This window comes from Platalea leucorodia (genome assembly GCF_965183815.1).
Source record: "Platalea leucorodia genome assembly, chromosome: Z".
In the NCBI taxonomy this organism is placed as follows: Eukaryota; Metazoa; Chordata; class Aves; order Pelecaniformes; family Threskiornithidae; genus Platalea; species Platalea leucorodia.
Genome location: NC_138858.1, coordinates 71,006,146 through 71,019,738, shown reverse-complemented (window position 1 = coordinate 71,019,738; position 13,593 = coordinate 71,006,146).

The window sequence follows — 13,593 nt, the reverse complement described above, 5'->3', positions numbered from 1 at the left end:
GCCCACGCTGACTGGTCTCACCACGCTCCCCCGCGCAGGAAACCTCTGCAGGGCGTCAGGAGTGGGGACGAGACACACAGTCACGGCCGCGTGTTGCAGGTGACCAAGCTGGAGCAACACAGAAATGTAGGAGAGGAAAACAAGAAACGCTATTTTCTTTTTTCTCTTCATGCCATGTGCCTGTGGGGGCGGAAGGCCTGCTGTGACATCACCGCGTGGTGGAGGGCGACATCACCAAGCGTTGGACTGTGACGTCAGCGGGCGATGGACTGTGACCTCATGTCCCTCGCTGCTTATATTCGGGCACCGGCATGGCCTGGACCGGCCTGGCTCGTGCCTGGACTCCTGCCGAGCGTGCCTGCGAGGTGTGGAAGGTTGAGCGAGGCTTCTCCTGGTGCCGGGTGGTGCTTTGGGGGCTGCCGTTGTCAGCTCTCGGTGCCTGTCCCGGAGCCATCGCCTGTGTTTCCCCGGCCCTGCCTGCTTCAGGCAGCCGGGCACCGCGGGGCGTGCTTGCAGCAGCGGAGGTGAGCCGTGCGGGGGAACGTCCCCCCCGGGGTGCCCGTGGGGTGGGCGATGGGGCTCGGGGAGCCGGGAGGGTGTCCTTCTCGAGGGACGTGAGCATTTCTTCCTCCCCTCCCTTCCCCTTCCCTCCCCGGGACAGCGAGTGACCGTGGCCTCTTTCCATTTTGCAGCGTGCAACACCCGCTGCTGTGGCGCCAGCGAGAGGGAGCAGCTGCTCATTGTCGGTGCTTCCCAGCTTGCTGCAGCGCGCAGAGAGCATGGCTGCCGAGAGCAAGTGGAGCTGCCCCATCTGCCTCGACGATCAAGATAGCATCGCCTACATGTCACCTTGCCTCCACCAATTTTGCTTAGGCTGTGCCCAGCGCTGGGCACGGCAGAAGCCAAACTGCCCCCTGTGCAAGTCGGGGACGACGGCCATCGTGTTCTCAGTGTGGTCGGAGGACGATTATTTGACGTTCGACGTCCCGGGCCCCGCAGCAGCACCAGCTGGAGACCAGCAGGACGAGCAGGGGGCTGTGGGGGCAGTGCCCCGCGCTCAGGTGGGCGACTTCCCTCCCGAGGTCTGGGCGGACTTTTTCAAGAGCCACCCAGATAGCATCAGGCCCCTGCTGCCGTGGCTGCGACAGGAGCTCGAGGTGCTCTTCGAGGACCAGTGGTGGCAGGTGGCTGTGATGGAGGGAATCTTTGTGGGCCACCTGTGCCTCTGGGGGCTGGACGAGGCGGTGCTGGTGCAGAAGCTGCAGAACTGCCTGCCGGAAAACACAGGCACATTCATCCGCCGGCTCATCGCCACCGCCGTGCGCCTGTGTGGCAGGGAGCTGCGCCGGCACCTGGGCCAGCAGGACCCCCGCGCTGCCGGCGGGGAGGACGCCAGCCCTGCAGCCAGCCCCAGCGCCAGCGCCTCCCGGGGGCTGACGCCCGACTCCAGCCTGGCCTCCTCCAGCAGCCCTGCAGGCTCCGACGTGGAGGAAGAAGCCGGCACGTCGGAGGCCGCCCTCCGCGGGGGTCCCGGCCGCCCCGCATCCGCACCCGTGCCTGCAGAGCAGGAGCAGCCCCAGGAGGAGCCGGGGCAGGCGGCGGCGGCAGGTCCCTCTGCCCAGGGCTGCAGCCGCAGCCCCTCCGCTGCCGGCTGGGGCAGGGACCGCTGGCGTGGGGTGCCTCGGCGACCCCCAAAGAGGAGGGCCCCCGGCCCCCAGGACTCTCCCCAGCCCTGCAAGCGGCCACGCCGCCGGCGGCACTAGCAGGGCTGCAGCAAGCCTTCATTCAAGAAAAAGGAAATAAATTGCTCTTTGCCTGACATGGTCTCTGGGTGCTGCTTTCTCCCCCTTCCCCTGGTGCCTCTCCCGGCTCCCCACGCCCCACTCTGGGTGGCACCAGCCTGACGGGGGGCGCGGGCATGGGCTCCCGGAGCCCCTCGAGGACAGAGTGGGCAGGAGGGAAGCTGGTTTTGCTGCAGGTCCAGTGGGGACCCAACTGGGCATCACCCCTGCTCTCCGCTGGTGCTCAATGAAAGGAGTTGGGATGAGCTAGAACCTTGCCCCCTCCAGCACTTGTCTCTGCACCCGACAGGGTGTGACAAAGCAGGACCCTCTCCATGGCGGCGAGATGTTTGTGCCTGTGCCGGGGGTTCGTGCACGTGCGTGCAGAGCTCAGTTTCAGGCGTCTTTGGAAGCAGGGAAGAAGCCAGGTGTGGAAGGCAGTGACCTGCCAAGGAACGGGCTCAATCACCCAGTGAGTTCCCCTGTTTCTAATGCTTCTCGTGTTCAACAGCTGCTGACAGCACCAGTTCTTCAGCGCTTGCGCCTGGCGTGCTAGGGAATTGGAGGAGCGAGTACCACAGCCATTTTCCCTGCCGCAGATGGCCTGTGGATTTGCGACGGTGTAATTGTGGAGAACTTTCCCAAGAGGGTGCAGAGAGCTGATCTCTTTCTACTGCTGGTTTCAGCAGCTGGCGTGTTACGTGGCAGCAGGAATCACGGCAGCGTGCTCCTTTGTACGCCTCTGGTTGGTTCTCTCCCAGAAAACAGCATTTGGAGCACTGCTGTAGAACACAGATCCCTTCCTCCTTTGGCTGTGTCCTGGCATCCAGAGGAGCCCAGCTGCTTTCACGGCAGGTGGGAGAACAGACAGAAATGCACAGAACGTGCCTGGGAAGAGGTCTCATCCCAGCACGGTGCAGAGAAGCAGTTCCCGAGGCGAAGTGGTGTTTAGCACCTGGGAAACGCTTTGCCAGCTTTCTGCCTGTGCCTCTGAGATGCTTTAGTTTAGGAGAGGGGTGACCTGAAATCAAGAGGATGGCATTGGTTCTGACAGAGGAAGGACTTTGTTAACGTCGTCCTCTATTTGCCCGTGAACGCATCCTCACCCTCCCTCGGTGCCCTGAACTGCGTGGGAAACAGCTTCTTGCTGTGTCTTCAGGAATGCAGGAATGACTGGCTTCAGCATAGGCAAGACCTGAGGCTCAGAGCTTCTTCCACAGCTCTCTCGCTTCTGCCTTGCCGGCCGAGGAACTGACGGATGCTCCGGCTTCAACATCTCTGTCCCAAGGAGCAGTTGAGGGATCGGGGTTTTGGGAAGCCCCTGGTGTGAAGTGCCCGGAGTGCCCTCCCCGGTCCCCGGGACCGGCTGTTGCTTAAGCCGAGCGAGGAAAACGTGCGTCCACGGCACGGAGGGAAGAGGTGATGGCTAGATCGCTGCCTGGCTCCCCAAAACATGACTTCGGGATGTATTTGCACACCAAACTCCTGCCCTTTCCTCACCGCGTGCCACACACAGGGCTGTCACTTGCACCACCACCCTCCCACCGCACTGGGACAGCTTGGGTAACCCTCACAGTTTGTGATGGTGACCGCTACAGGTGCCTTGGAGAGGGGCAGCTGTGCACACGCTGGGAGCACGAGGCCGTGGGCTGGGGAGGAGTCCCTCTCAGGCACGGCAGCAACTTCCCTTTGGGGAAGGAGCTCAGCAGGAGGCTCAGCCCATTCCATTTGTGGGATTTTTTTTTAGCATATCCCAAGTTAGCTCCAGCATCCCACAAATACATCACGGTCAGCTTCTCTGCCTTCACCTCAGATGCCACCACTGGCATGCAGAGACCATCCTGGAGCTGCAGGTGGGCAGATAATGGTTTCTGCAGGGGTTTGGGTTGCTCTGTTCTGCTGCAAACCTTCCAAGTGCCATTTTGCAGTTACTGCAACAGAAATCATACATCCCAGCTTTGTTCCTTCTGGGTAGCTGAGTGTTCCTCATCACCCAGAGCTGCTTTTCCTGCAAACTGCCATGAGATGGCAAAATATTCCCCAGCAGCACTGCGCCCGAGCCTGCTTGCCAGCACTGCAAGCTGGAGCTGTGGCTTCAGGAAAGAAGAAAGTGGCCGAATTTCTCTCTCCCTGGGATTAGCTGCTCCTCTGCATGTCCAGGGGTGCCTCTCCAACAGCCTCCGAAGACCAGGAGCTGCTCATTGTCACTGGTCCCTGGCAGTCCAAGGCAGAGCACCTGGAGTATTAGGTATGCCTCTGAACCAGAAAGATGACACCAGACTGCATCAAAATCGTAAAAAAGGCAAAGTGAATATATATTACAGTGTGTCGTATTAATCCTCTTTGAATCGATGTCTTAGTTTTAGCCTACGTTATGTTCAAGTGTAAATGTTTTTCGTTTGTGCATTCTGCAGCTCCGATACTCTCATTTTGCCATCTCAACCACCAGCCTTCTAGCACACAGAGAGCTCTGCAGCTTTCTGGTCCCATCATAAAGCGTTACACACCTAGATATCATTCTGTGTGTGCATTGTTCAGAGAATGCTTTTGCATTTTATAGTATATTAATTGCTAAAATTCATGAGGTTGCTCTTCCCTTATGGCCATAGTTTCTCCTACTCAAAGATAGGCAAGTCGTCTTCCTCATTAGCGCGCGCTCTCTCTCTCTCTCTCTCTCTCTCTTTTTTCTTTAGCAGCCTCCAGGATAACTCTGTTCTGGTTCTGTTTATGAAAAGAACCAAAAGATCTGAAAAAACTTTGTCCCAAGATTCCCATTCATTTTTTGCTTGAATTTTAAGGTCTGACTTCACCAAGTGCATTAACAGCGTAAGACATCCCCAGCCATCACCGTTTTTGACATTAAAACTGCAAGTTACCCAACTAAAGTTGTCACACAGTTAAAACCACATTCTGCTGTGCTAGTTCTACAGCAGTAATTGCACTTGCACATCATTTATGTTGCTGTCGTCTTTCACGGTGAAGGGGAAATTCAAATTGTAAGTAAGTGCTCAGCAGTGGCACAATCTGGCACAGAGGGCAAGGCGGCCCAGCTGCAGAAGGGCCTGAACTGGCCGCAAGCAGGAATGCCAGAGACAGAAGGACTCCCTGCAAGGGAGTGAAGTTCCCCTCGGTGATGAGAAACAGCCGCAGCATTGTCTTGTGGCCATCCTGGTAGGGGAGCGCTCAGGGGCCGCCTTTGGGCAGCAGAGCTGGGCTGGGGGACGGACCAACGGCGGGGCTGAGGTGCCCCACGCAACTGCTCTCAGGATGGTTGCTGGTGCAAGCATACATAAGGAATCACCTCCAGATGCATCTTTGCAGACTCCATGTAGAACTGCTCATGCTGGTAGGACTCTGCCCAATGCACTGTTCACTCAATTTTTCTTTTCTATTAAAGCACAAACATGAGTTTAATTAGCCTTACCATGAAAATTCCCCAACACAACACAGCAGATGTTTGCTGCTTGCAAACAAGGCTAAGCATGGTCCCTGATCAGGCGTGGTTTCCTGAATAGGGACTATGAGGGACAGCAACTACAACTCCTTCCTGCGCATATAGTATCAGCCTCCATGGCTGGTGCTTTTGAGGACCACTAATGCAAAAGGTGGCCTGCAGCACCCGCTACCAGAAACACGGCAAACGTGGTAAGTGGAGAGGGACCTGGCACTGTGGGTGAATGCCAGCGGGAGTGGATGGGGCCAGAGCAAAATGGCCCTTCAGGCTTCTCCCTGCCGGCGGGGGGCAGGACCCAGCAGGGTGGGAGACTCTCAGCCGGGGCTCGCCACTGACCAGCCAGGCTCCCCTGCAAATCCCGGCATTGCACAGGGAAAGGCAGCCAGCCGGGGGAGGCATCATCCAGCCGCAGGCAGCCCACGCTGACTGGTCTCACCACGCTCCCCCGCGCAGGAAACCTCTGCAGGGCGTCAGGAGTGGGGACGAGACACACAGTCACGGCCGCGTGTTGCAGGTGACCAAGCTGGAGCAACACAGAAATGTAGGAGAGGAAAACAAGAAACGCTATTTTCTTTTTTCTCTTCATGCCATGTGCCTGTGGGGGCGGAAGGCCTGCTGTGACATCACCGCGTGGTGGAGGGCGACATCACCAAGCGTTGGACTGTGACGTCAGCGGGCGATGGACTGTGACCTCATGTCCCTCGCTGCTTATATTCGGGCACCGGCATGGCCTGGACCGGCCTGGCTCGTGCCTGGACTCCTGCCGAGCGTGCCTGCGAGGTGTGGAAGGTTGAGCGAGGCTTCTCCTGGTGCCGGGTGGTGCTTTGGGGGCTGCCGTTGTCAGCTCTCGGTGCCTGTCCCGGAGCCATCGCCTGTGTTTCCCCGGCCCTGCCTGCTTCAGGCAGCCGGGCACCGCGGGGCGTGCTTGCAGCAGCGGAGGTGAGCCGTGCGGGGGAACGTCCCCCCCGGGGTGCCCGTGGGGTGGGCGATGGGGCTCGGGGAGCCGGGAGGGTGTCCTTCTCGAGGGACGTGAGCATTTCTTCCTCCCCTCCCTTCCCCTTCCCTCCCCGGGACAGCGAGTGACCGTGGCCTCTTTCCATTTTGCAGCGTGCAACACCCGCTGCTGTGGCGCCAGCGAGAGGGAGCAGCTGCTCATTGTCGGTGCTTCCCAGCTTGCTGCAGCGCGCAGAGAGCATGGCTGCCGAGAGCAAGTGGAGCTGCCCCATCTGCCTCGACGATCAAGACGGCATCGCCTACATGTCACCTTGCCTCCACCAATTTTGCTTAGGCTGTGCCCAGCGCTGGGCACGGCAGAAGCCAAACTGCCCCCTGTGCAAGTCGGGGACGACGGCCATCGTGTTCTCAGTGTGGTCGGAGGACGATTATTTGACGTTCGACGTCCCGGGCCCCGCAGCAGCACCAGCTGGAGACCAGCAGGACGAGCAGGGGGCTGTGGGGGCAGTGCCCCGCGCTCAGGTGGGCGACTTCCCTCCCGAGGTCTGGGCGGACTTTTTCAAGAGCCACCCAGATAGCATCAGGCCCCTGCTGCCGTGGCTGCGACAGGAGCTCGAGGTGCTCTTCGAGGACCAGTGGTGGCAGGTGGCTGTGATGGAGGGAATCTTTGTGGGCCACCTGTGCCTCTGGGGGCTGGACGAGGCGGTGCTGGTGCAGAAGCTGCAGAACTGCCTGCCGGAAAACACAGGCACATTCATCCGCCGGCTCATCGCCACCGCCGTGCGCCTGTGTGGCAGGGAGCTGCGCCGGCACCTGGGCCAGCAGGACCCCCGCGCTGCCGGCGGGGAGGACGCCAGCCCTGCAGCCAGCCCCAGCGCCAGCGCCTCCCGGGGGCTGACGCCCGACTCCAGCCTGGCCTCCTCCAGCAGCCCTGCAGGCTCCGACGTGGAGGAAGAAGCCGGCACGTCGGAGGCCGCCCTCCGCGGGGGTCCCGGCCGCCCCGCATCCGCACCCGTGCCTGCAGAGCAGGAGCAGCCCCAGGAGGAGCCGGGGCAGGCGGCGGCGGCAGGTCCCTCTGCCCAGGGCTGCAGCCGCAGCCCCTCCGCTGCCGGCTGGGGCAGGGACCGCTGGCGTGGGGTGCCTCGGCGACCCCCAAAGAGGAGGGCCCCCGGCCCCCAGGACTCTCCCCAGCCCTGCAAGCGGCCACGCCGCCGGCGGCACTAGCAGGGCTGCAGCAAGCCTTCATTCAAGAAAAAGGAAATAAATTGCTCTTTGCCTGACATGGTCTCTGGGTGCTGCTTTCTCCCCCTTCCCCTGGTGCCTCTCCCGGCTCCCCACGCCCCACTCTGGGTGGCACCAGCCTGACGGGGGGCGCGGGCATGGGCTCCCGGAGCCCCTCGAGGACAGAGTGGGCAGGAGGGAAGCTGGTTTTGCTGCAGGTCCAGTGGGGACCCAACTGGGCATCACCCCTGCTCTCCGCTGGTGCTCAATGAAAGGAGTTGGGATGAGCTAGAACCTTGCCCCCTCCAGCACTTGTCTCTGCACCCGACAGGGTGTGACAAAGCAGGACCCTCTCCATGGCGGCGAGATGTTTGTGCCTGTGCCGGGGGTTCGTGCACGTGCGTGCAGAGCTCAGTTTCAGGCGTCTTTGGAAGCAGGGAAGAAGCCAGGTGTGGAAGGCAGTGACCTGCCAAGGAACGGGCTCAATCACCCAGTGAGTTCCCCTGTTTCTAATGCTTCTCGTGTTCAACAGCTGCTGACAGCACCAGTTCTTCAGCGCTTGCGCCTGGCGTGCTAGGGAATTGGAGGAGCGAGTACCACAGCCATTTTCCCTGCCGCAGATGGCCTGTGGATTTGCGACGGTGTAATTGTGGAGAACTTTCCCAAGAGGGTGCAGAGAGCTGATCTCTTTCTACTGCTGGTTTCAGCAGCTGGCGTGTTACGTGGCAGCAGGAATCACGGCAGCGTGCTCCTTTGTACGCCTCTGGTTGGTTCTCTCCCAGAAAACAGCATTTGGAGCACTGCTGTAGAACACAGATCCCTTCCTCCTTTGGCTGTGTCCTGGCATCCAGAGGAGCCCAGCTGCTTTCACGGCAGGTGGGAGAACAGACAGAAATGCACAGAACGTGCCTGGGAAGAGGTCTCATCCCAGCACGGTGCAGAGAAGCAGTTCCCGAGGCGAAGTGGTGTTTAGCACCTGGGAAACGCTTTGCCAGCTTTCTGCCTGTGCCTCTGAGATGCTTTAGTTTAGGAGAGGGGTGACCTGAAATCAAGAGGATGGCATTGGTTCTGACAGAGGAAGGACTTTGTTAACGTCGTCCTCTATTTGCCCGTGAACGCATCCTCACCCTCCCTCGGTGCCCTGAACTGCGTGGGAAACAGCTTCTTGCTGTGTCTTCAGGAATGCAGGAATGACTGGCTTCAGCATAGGCAAGACCTGAGGCTCAGAGCTTCTTCCACAGCTCTCTCGCTTCTGCCTTGCCGGCCGAGGAACTGACGGATGCTCCGGCTTCAACATCTCTGTCCCAAGGAGCAGTTGAGGGATCGGGGTTTTGGGAAGCCCCTGGTGTGAAGTGCCCGGAGTGCCCTCCCCGGTCCCCGGGACCGGCTGTTGCTTAAGCCGAGCGAGGAAAACGTGCGTCCACGGCACGGAGGGAAGAGGTGATGGCTAGATCGCTGCCTGGCTCCCCAAAACATGACTTCGGGATGTATTTGCACACCAAACTCCTGCCCTTTCCTCACCGCGTGCCACACACAGGGCTGTCACTTGCACCACCACCCTCCCACCGCACTGGGACAGCTTGGGTAACCCTCACAGTTTGTGATGGTGACCGCTACAGGTGCCTTGGAGAGGGGCAGCTGTGCACACGCTGGGAGCACGAGGCCGTGGGCTGGGGAGGAGTCCCTCTCAGGCACGGCAGCAACTTCCCTTTGGGGAAGGAGCTCAGCAGGAGGCTCAGCCCATTCCATTTGTGGGATTTTTTTTTAGCATATCCCAAGTTAGCTCCAGCATCCCACAAATACATCACGGTCAGCTTCTCTGCCTTCACCTCAGATGCCACCACTGGCATGCAGAGACCATCCTGGAGCTGCAGGTGGGCAGATAATGGTTTCTGCAGGGGTTTGGGTTGCTCTGTTCTGCTGCAAACCTTCCAAGTGCCATTTTGCAGTTACTGCAACAGAAATCATACATCCCAGCTTTGTTCCTTCTGGGTAGCTGAGTGTTCCTCATCACCCAGAGCTGCTTTTCCTGCAAACTGCCATGAGATGGCAAAATATTCCCCAGCAGCACTGCGCCCGAGCCTGCTTGCCAGCACTGCAAGCTGGAGCTGTGGCTTCAGGAAAGAAGAAAGTGGCCGAATTTCTCTCTCCCTGGGATTAGCTGCTCCTCTGCATGTCCAGGGGTGCCTCTCCAACAGCCTCCGAAGACCAGGAGCTGCTCATTGTCACTGGTCCCTGGCAGTCCAAGGCAGAGCACCTGGAGTATTAGGTATGCCTCTGAACCAGAAAGATGACACCAGACTGCATCAAAATCGTAAAAAAGGCAAAGTGAATATATATTACAGTGTGTCGTATTAATCCTCTTTGAATCGATGTCTTAGTTTTAGCCTACGTTATGTTCAAGTGTAAATGTTTTTCGTTTGTGCATTCTGCAGCTCCGATACTCTCATTTTGCCATCTCAACCACCAGCCTTCTAGCACACAGAGAGCTCTGCAGCTTTCTGGTCCCATCATAAAGCGTTACACACCTAGATATCATTCTGTGTGTGCATTGTTCAGAGAATGCTTTTGCATTTTATAGTATATTAATTGCTAAAATTCATGAGGTTGCTCTTCCCTTATGGCCATAGTTTCTCCTACTCAAAGATAGGCAAGTCGTCTTCCTCATTAGCGCGCGCTCTCTCTCTCTCTCTCTCTCTCTCTCTCTTTTTTCTTTAGCAGCCTCCAGGATAACTCTGTTCTGGTTCTGTTTATGAAAAGAACCAAAAGATCTGAAAAAACTTTGTCCCAAGATTCCCATTCATTTTTTGCTTGAATTTTAAGGTCTGACTTCACCAAGTGCATTAACAGCGTAAGACATCCCCAGCCATCACCGTTTTTGACATTAAAACTGCAAGTTACCCAACTAAAGTTGTCACACAGTTAAAACCACATTCTGCTGTGCTAGTTCTACAGCAGTAATTGCACTTGCACATCATTTATGTTGCTGTCGTCTTTCACGGTGAAGGGGAAATTCAAATTGTAAGTGCTCAGCAGTGGCACAATCTGGCACAGAGGGCAAGGCGGCCCAGCTGCAGAAGGGCCTGAACTGGCCGCAAGCAGGAATGCCAGAGACAGAAGGACTCCCTGCAAGGGAGTGAAGTTCCCCTCGGTGATGAGAAACAGCCGCAGCATTGTCTTGTGGCCATCCTGGTAGGGGAGCGCTCAGGGGCCACCTTTGGGCAGCAGAGCTGGGCTGGGGGACGGACCAACGGCGGGGCTGAGGTGCCCCACGCAACTGCTCTCAGGATGGTTGCTGGTGCAAGCATACATAAGGAATCATCTCCAGATGCATCTTTGCAGACTCCATGTAGAACTGCTCATGCTGGTAGGACTCTGCCCAATGCACTGTTCACTCAATTGTTCTTTTCTATTAAAGCACAAACATGAGTTTAATTAGCCTTACCATGAAAATTCCCCAACACAACACAGCAGATGTTTGCTGCTTGCAAACAAGGCTAAGCATGGTCCCTGATCAGGCGTGGTTTCCTGAATAGGGACTATGAGGGACAGCAACTACAACTCCTTCCTGCGCATATAGTATCAGCCTCCATGGCTGGTGCTTTTGAGGACCACTAATGCAAAAGGTGGCCTGCAGCACCCGCTACCAGAAACACGGCAAACGTGGTAAGTGGAGAGGGACCTGGCACTGTGGGTGAATGCCAGCGGGAGTGGATGGGGCCAGAGCAAAATGGCCCTTCAGGCTTCTCCCTGCCGGCGGGGGGCAGGACCCAGCAGGGTGGGAGACTCTCAGCCGGGGCTCGCCACTGACCAGCCAGGCTCCCCTGCAAATCCCGGCATTGCACAGGGAAAGGCAGCCAGCCGGGGGAGGCATCATCCAGCCGCAGGCAGCCCACGCTGACTGGTCTCACCACGCTCCCCCGCGCAGGAAACCTCTGCAGGGCGTCAGGAGTGGGGACGAGACACACAGTCACGGCCGCGTGTTGCAGGTGACCAAGCTGGAGCAACACAGAAATGTAGGAGAGGAAAACAAGAAACGCTATTTTCTTTTTTCTCTTCATGCCATGTGCCTGTGGGGGCGGAAGGCCTGCTGTGACATCACCGCGTGGTGGAGGGCGACATCACCAAGCGTTGGACTGTGACGTCAGCGGGCGATGGACTGTGACCTCATGTCCCTCGCTGCTTATATTCGGGCACCGGCATGGCCTGGACCGGCCTGGCTCGTGCCTGGACTCCTGCCGAGCGTGCCTGCGAGGTGTGGAAGGTTGAGCGAGGCTTCTCCTGGTGCCGGCTGGTGCTTTGGGGGCTGCCGTTGTCAGCTCTCGGTGCCTGTCCCGGAGCCATCGCCTGTGTTTCCCCGGCCCTGCCTGCTTCAGGCAGCCGGGCACCGCGGGGCGTGCTTGCAGCAGCGGAGGTGAGCCGTGCGGGGGAACGTCCCCCCCGGGGTGCCCGTGGGGTGGGCGATGGGGCTCGGGGAGCCGGGAGGGTGTCCTTCTCGAGGGACGTGAGCATTTCTTCCTCCCCTCCCTTCCCCTTCCCTCCCCGGGACAGCGAGTGACCGTGGCCTCTTTCCATTTTGCAGCGTGCAACACCCGCTGCTGTGGCGCCAGCGAGAGGGAGCAGCTGCTCATCGTCGGTGCTTCCCAGCTTGCTGCAGCGCGCAGAGAGCATGGCTGCCGAGAGCAAGTGGAGCTGCCCCATCTGCCTCGACGATCAAGACGGCATCGCCTACATGTCACCTTGCCTCCACCAATTTTGCTTAGGCTGTGCCCAGCGCTGGGCACGGCAGAAGCCAAACTGCCCCCTGTGCAAGTCGGGGACGACGGCCATCGTGTTCTCAGTGTGGTCGGAGGACGATTATTTGACGTTCGACGTCCCGGGCCCCGCAGCAGCACCAGCTGGAGACCAGCAGGACGAGCAGGGGGCTGTGGGGGCAGTGCCCCGCGCTCAGGTGGGCGACTTCCCTCCCGAGGTCTGGGCGGACTTTTTCAAGAGCCACCCAGATAGCATCAGGCCCCTGCTGCCGTGGCTGCGACAGGAGCTCGAGGTGCTCTTCGAGGACCAGTGGTGGCAGGTGGCTGTGATGGAGGGAATCTTTGTGGGCCACCTGTGCCTCTGGGGGCTGGACGAGGCGGTGCTGGTGCAGAAGCTGCAGAACTGCCTGCCGGAAAACACAGGCACATTCATCCGCCGGCTCATCGCCACCGCCGTGCGCCTGTGTGGCAGGGAGCTGCGCCGGCACCTGGGCCAGCAGGACCCCCGCGCTGCCGGCGGGGAGGACGCCAGCCCTGCAGCCAGCCCCAGCGCCAGCGCCTCCCGGGGGCTGACGCCCGACTCCAGCCTGGCCTCCTCCAGCAGCCCTGCAGGCTCCGACGTGGAGGAAGAAGCTGGCACGTCGGAGGCCGCCCTCCGCGGGGGTCCCGGCCGCCCCGCATCCGCACCCGTGCCTGCAGAGCAGGAGCAGCCCCAGGAGGAGCCGGGGCAGGCGGCGGCGGCGGCAGGTCCCTCTGCCCAGGGCTGCAGCCGCAGCCCCTCCGCTGCCGGCTGGGGCAGGGACCGCTGGCGTGGGGTGCCTCGGCGACCCCCAAAGAGGAGGGCCCCCGGCCCCCAGGACTCTCCCCAGCCCTGCAAGCGGCCACCCCGCCGGCGGCACTAGCAGGGCTGCAGCAAGCCTTCATTCAAGAAAAAGGAAATAAATTGCTCTTTGCCTGACATGGTCTCTGGGTGCTGCTTTCTCCCCCTTCCCCTGGTGCCTCTCCCGGCTCCCCACGCCCCACTCTGGGTGGCACCAGCCTGACGGGGGGCGCGGGCATGGGCTCCCGGAGCCCCCCGAGGACAGAGCGGGCAGGAGGGAAGCTGGTTTTGCTGCAGGTCCAGTGGGGACCCAACTGGGCATCACCCCTGCTCTCCGCTGGTGCTCAATGAAAGGAGTTGGGATGAGCTAGAACCTTGCCCCCTCCAGCACTTGTCTCTGCACCCGACAGGGTGTGACAAAGCAGGACCCTCTCCATGGCGGGGAGATGGTTGTGCCTGTGCCGGGGGTTCGTGCACGTGCGTGCAGAGCTCAGTTTCAGGCGTCTTTGGAAGCAGGGAAGAAGCCAGGTGTGGAAGGCAGTGACCTGCCAAGGAACGGGCTCAATCACCCAGTGAGTTCCCCTGTTTCTAATGCTTCTCGTGTTCAAC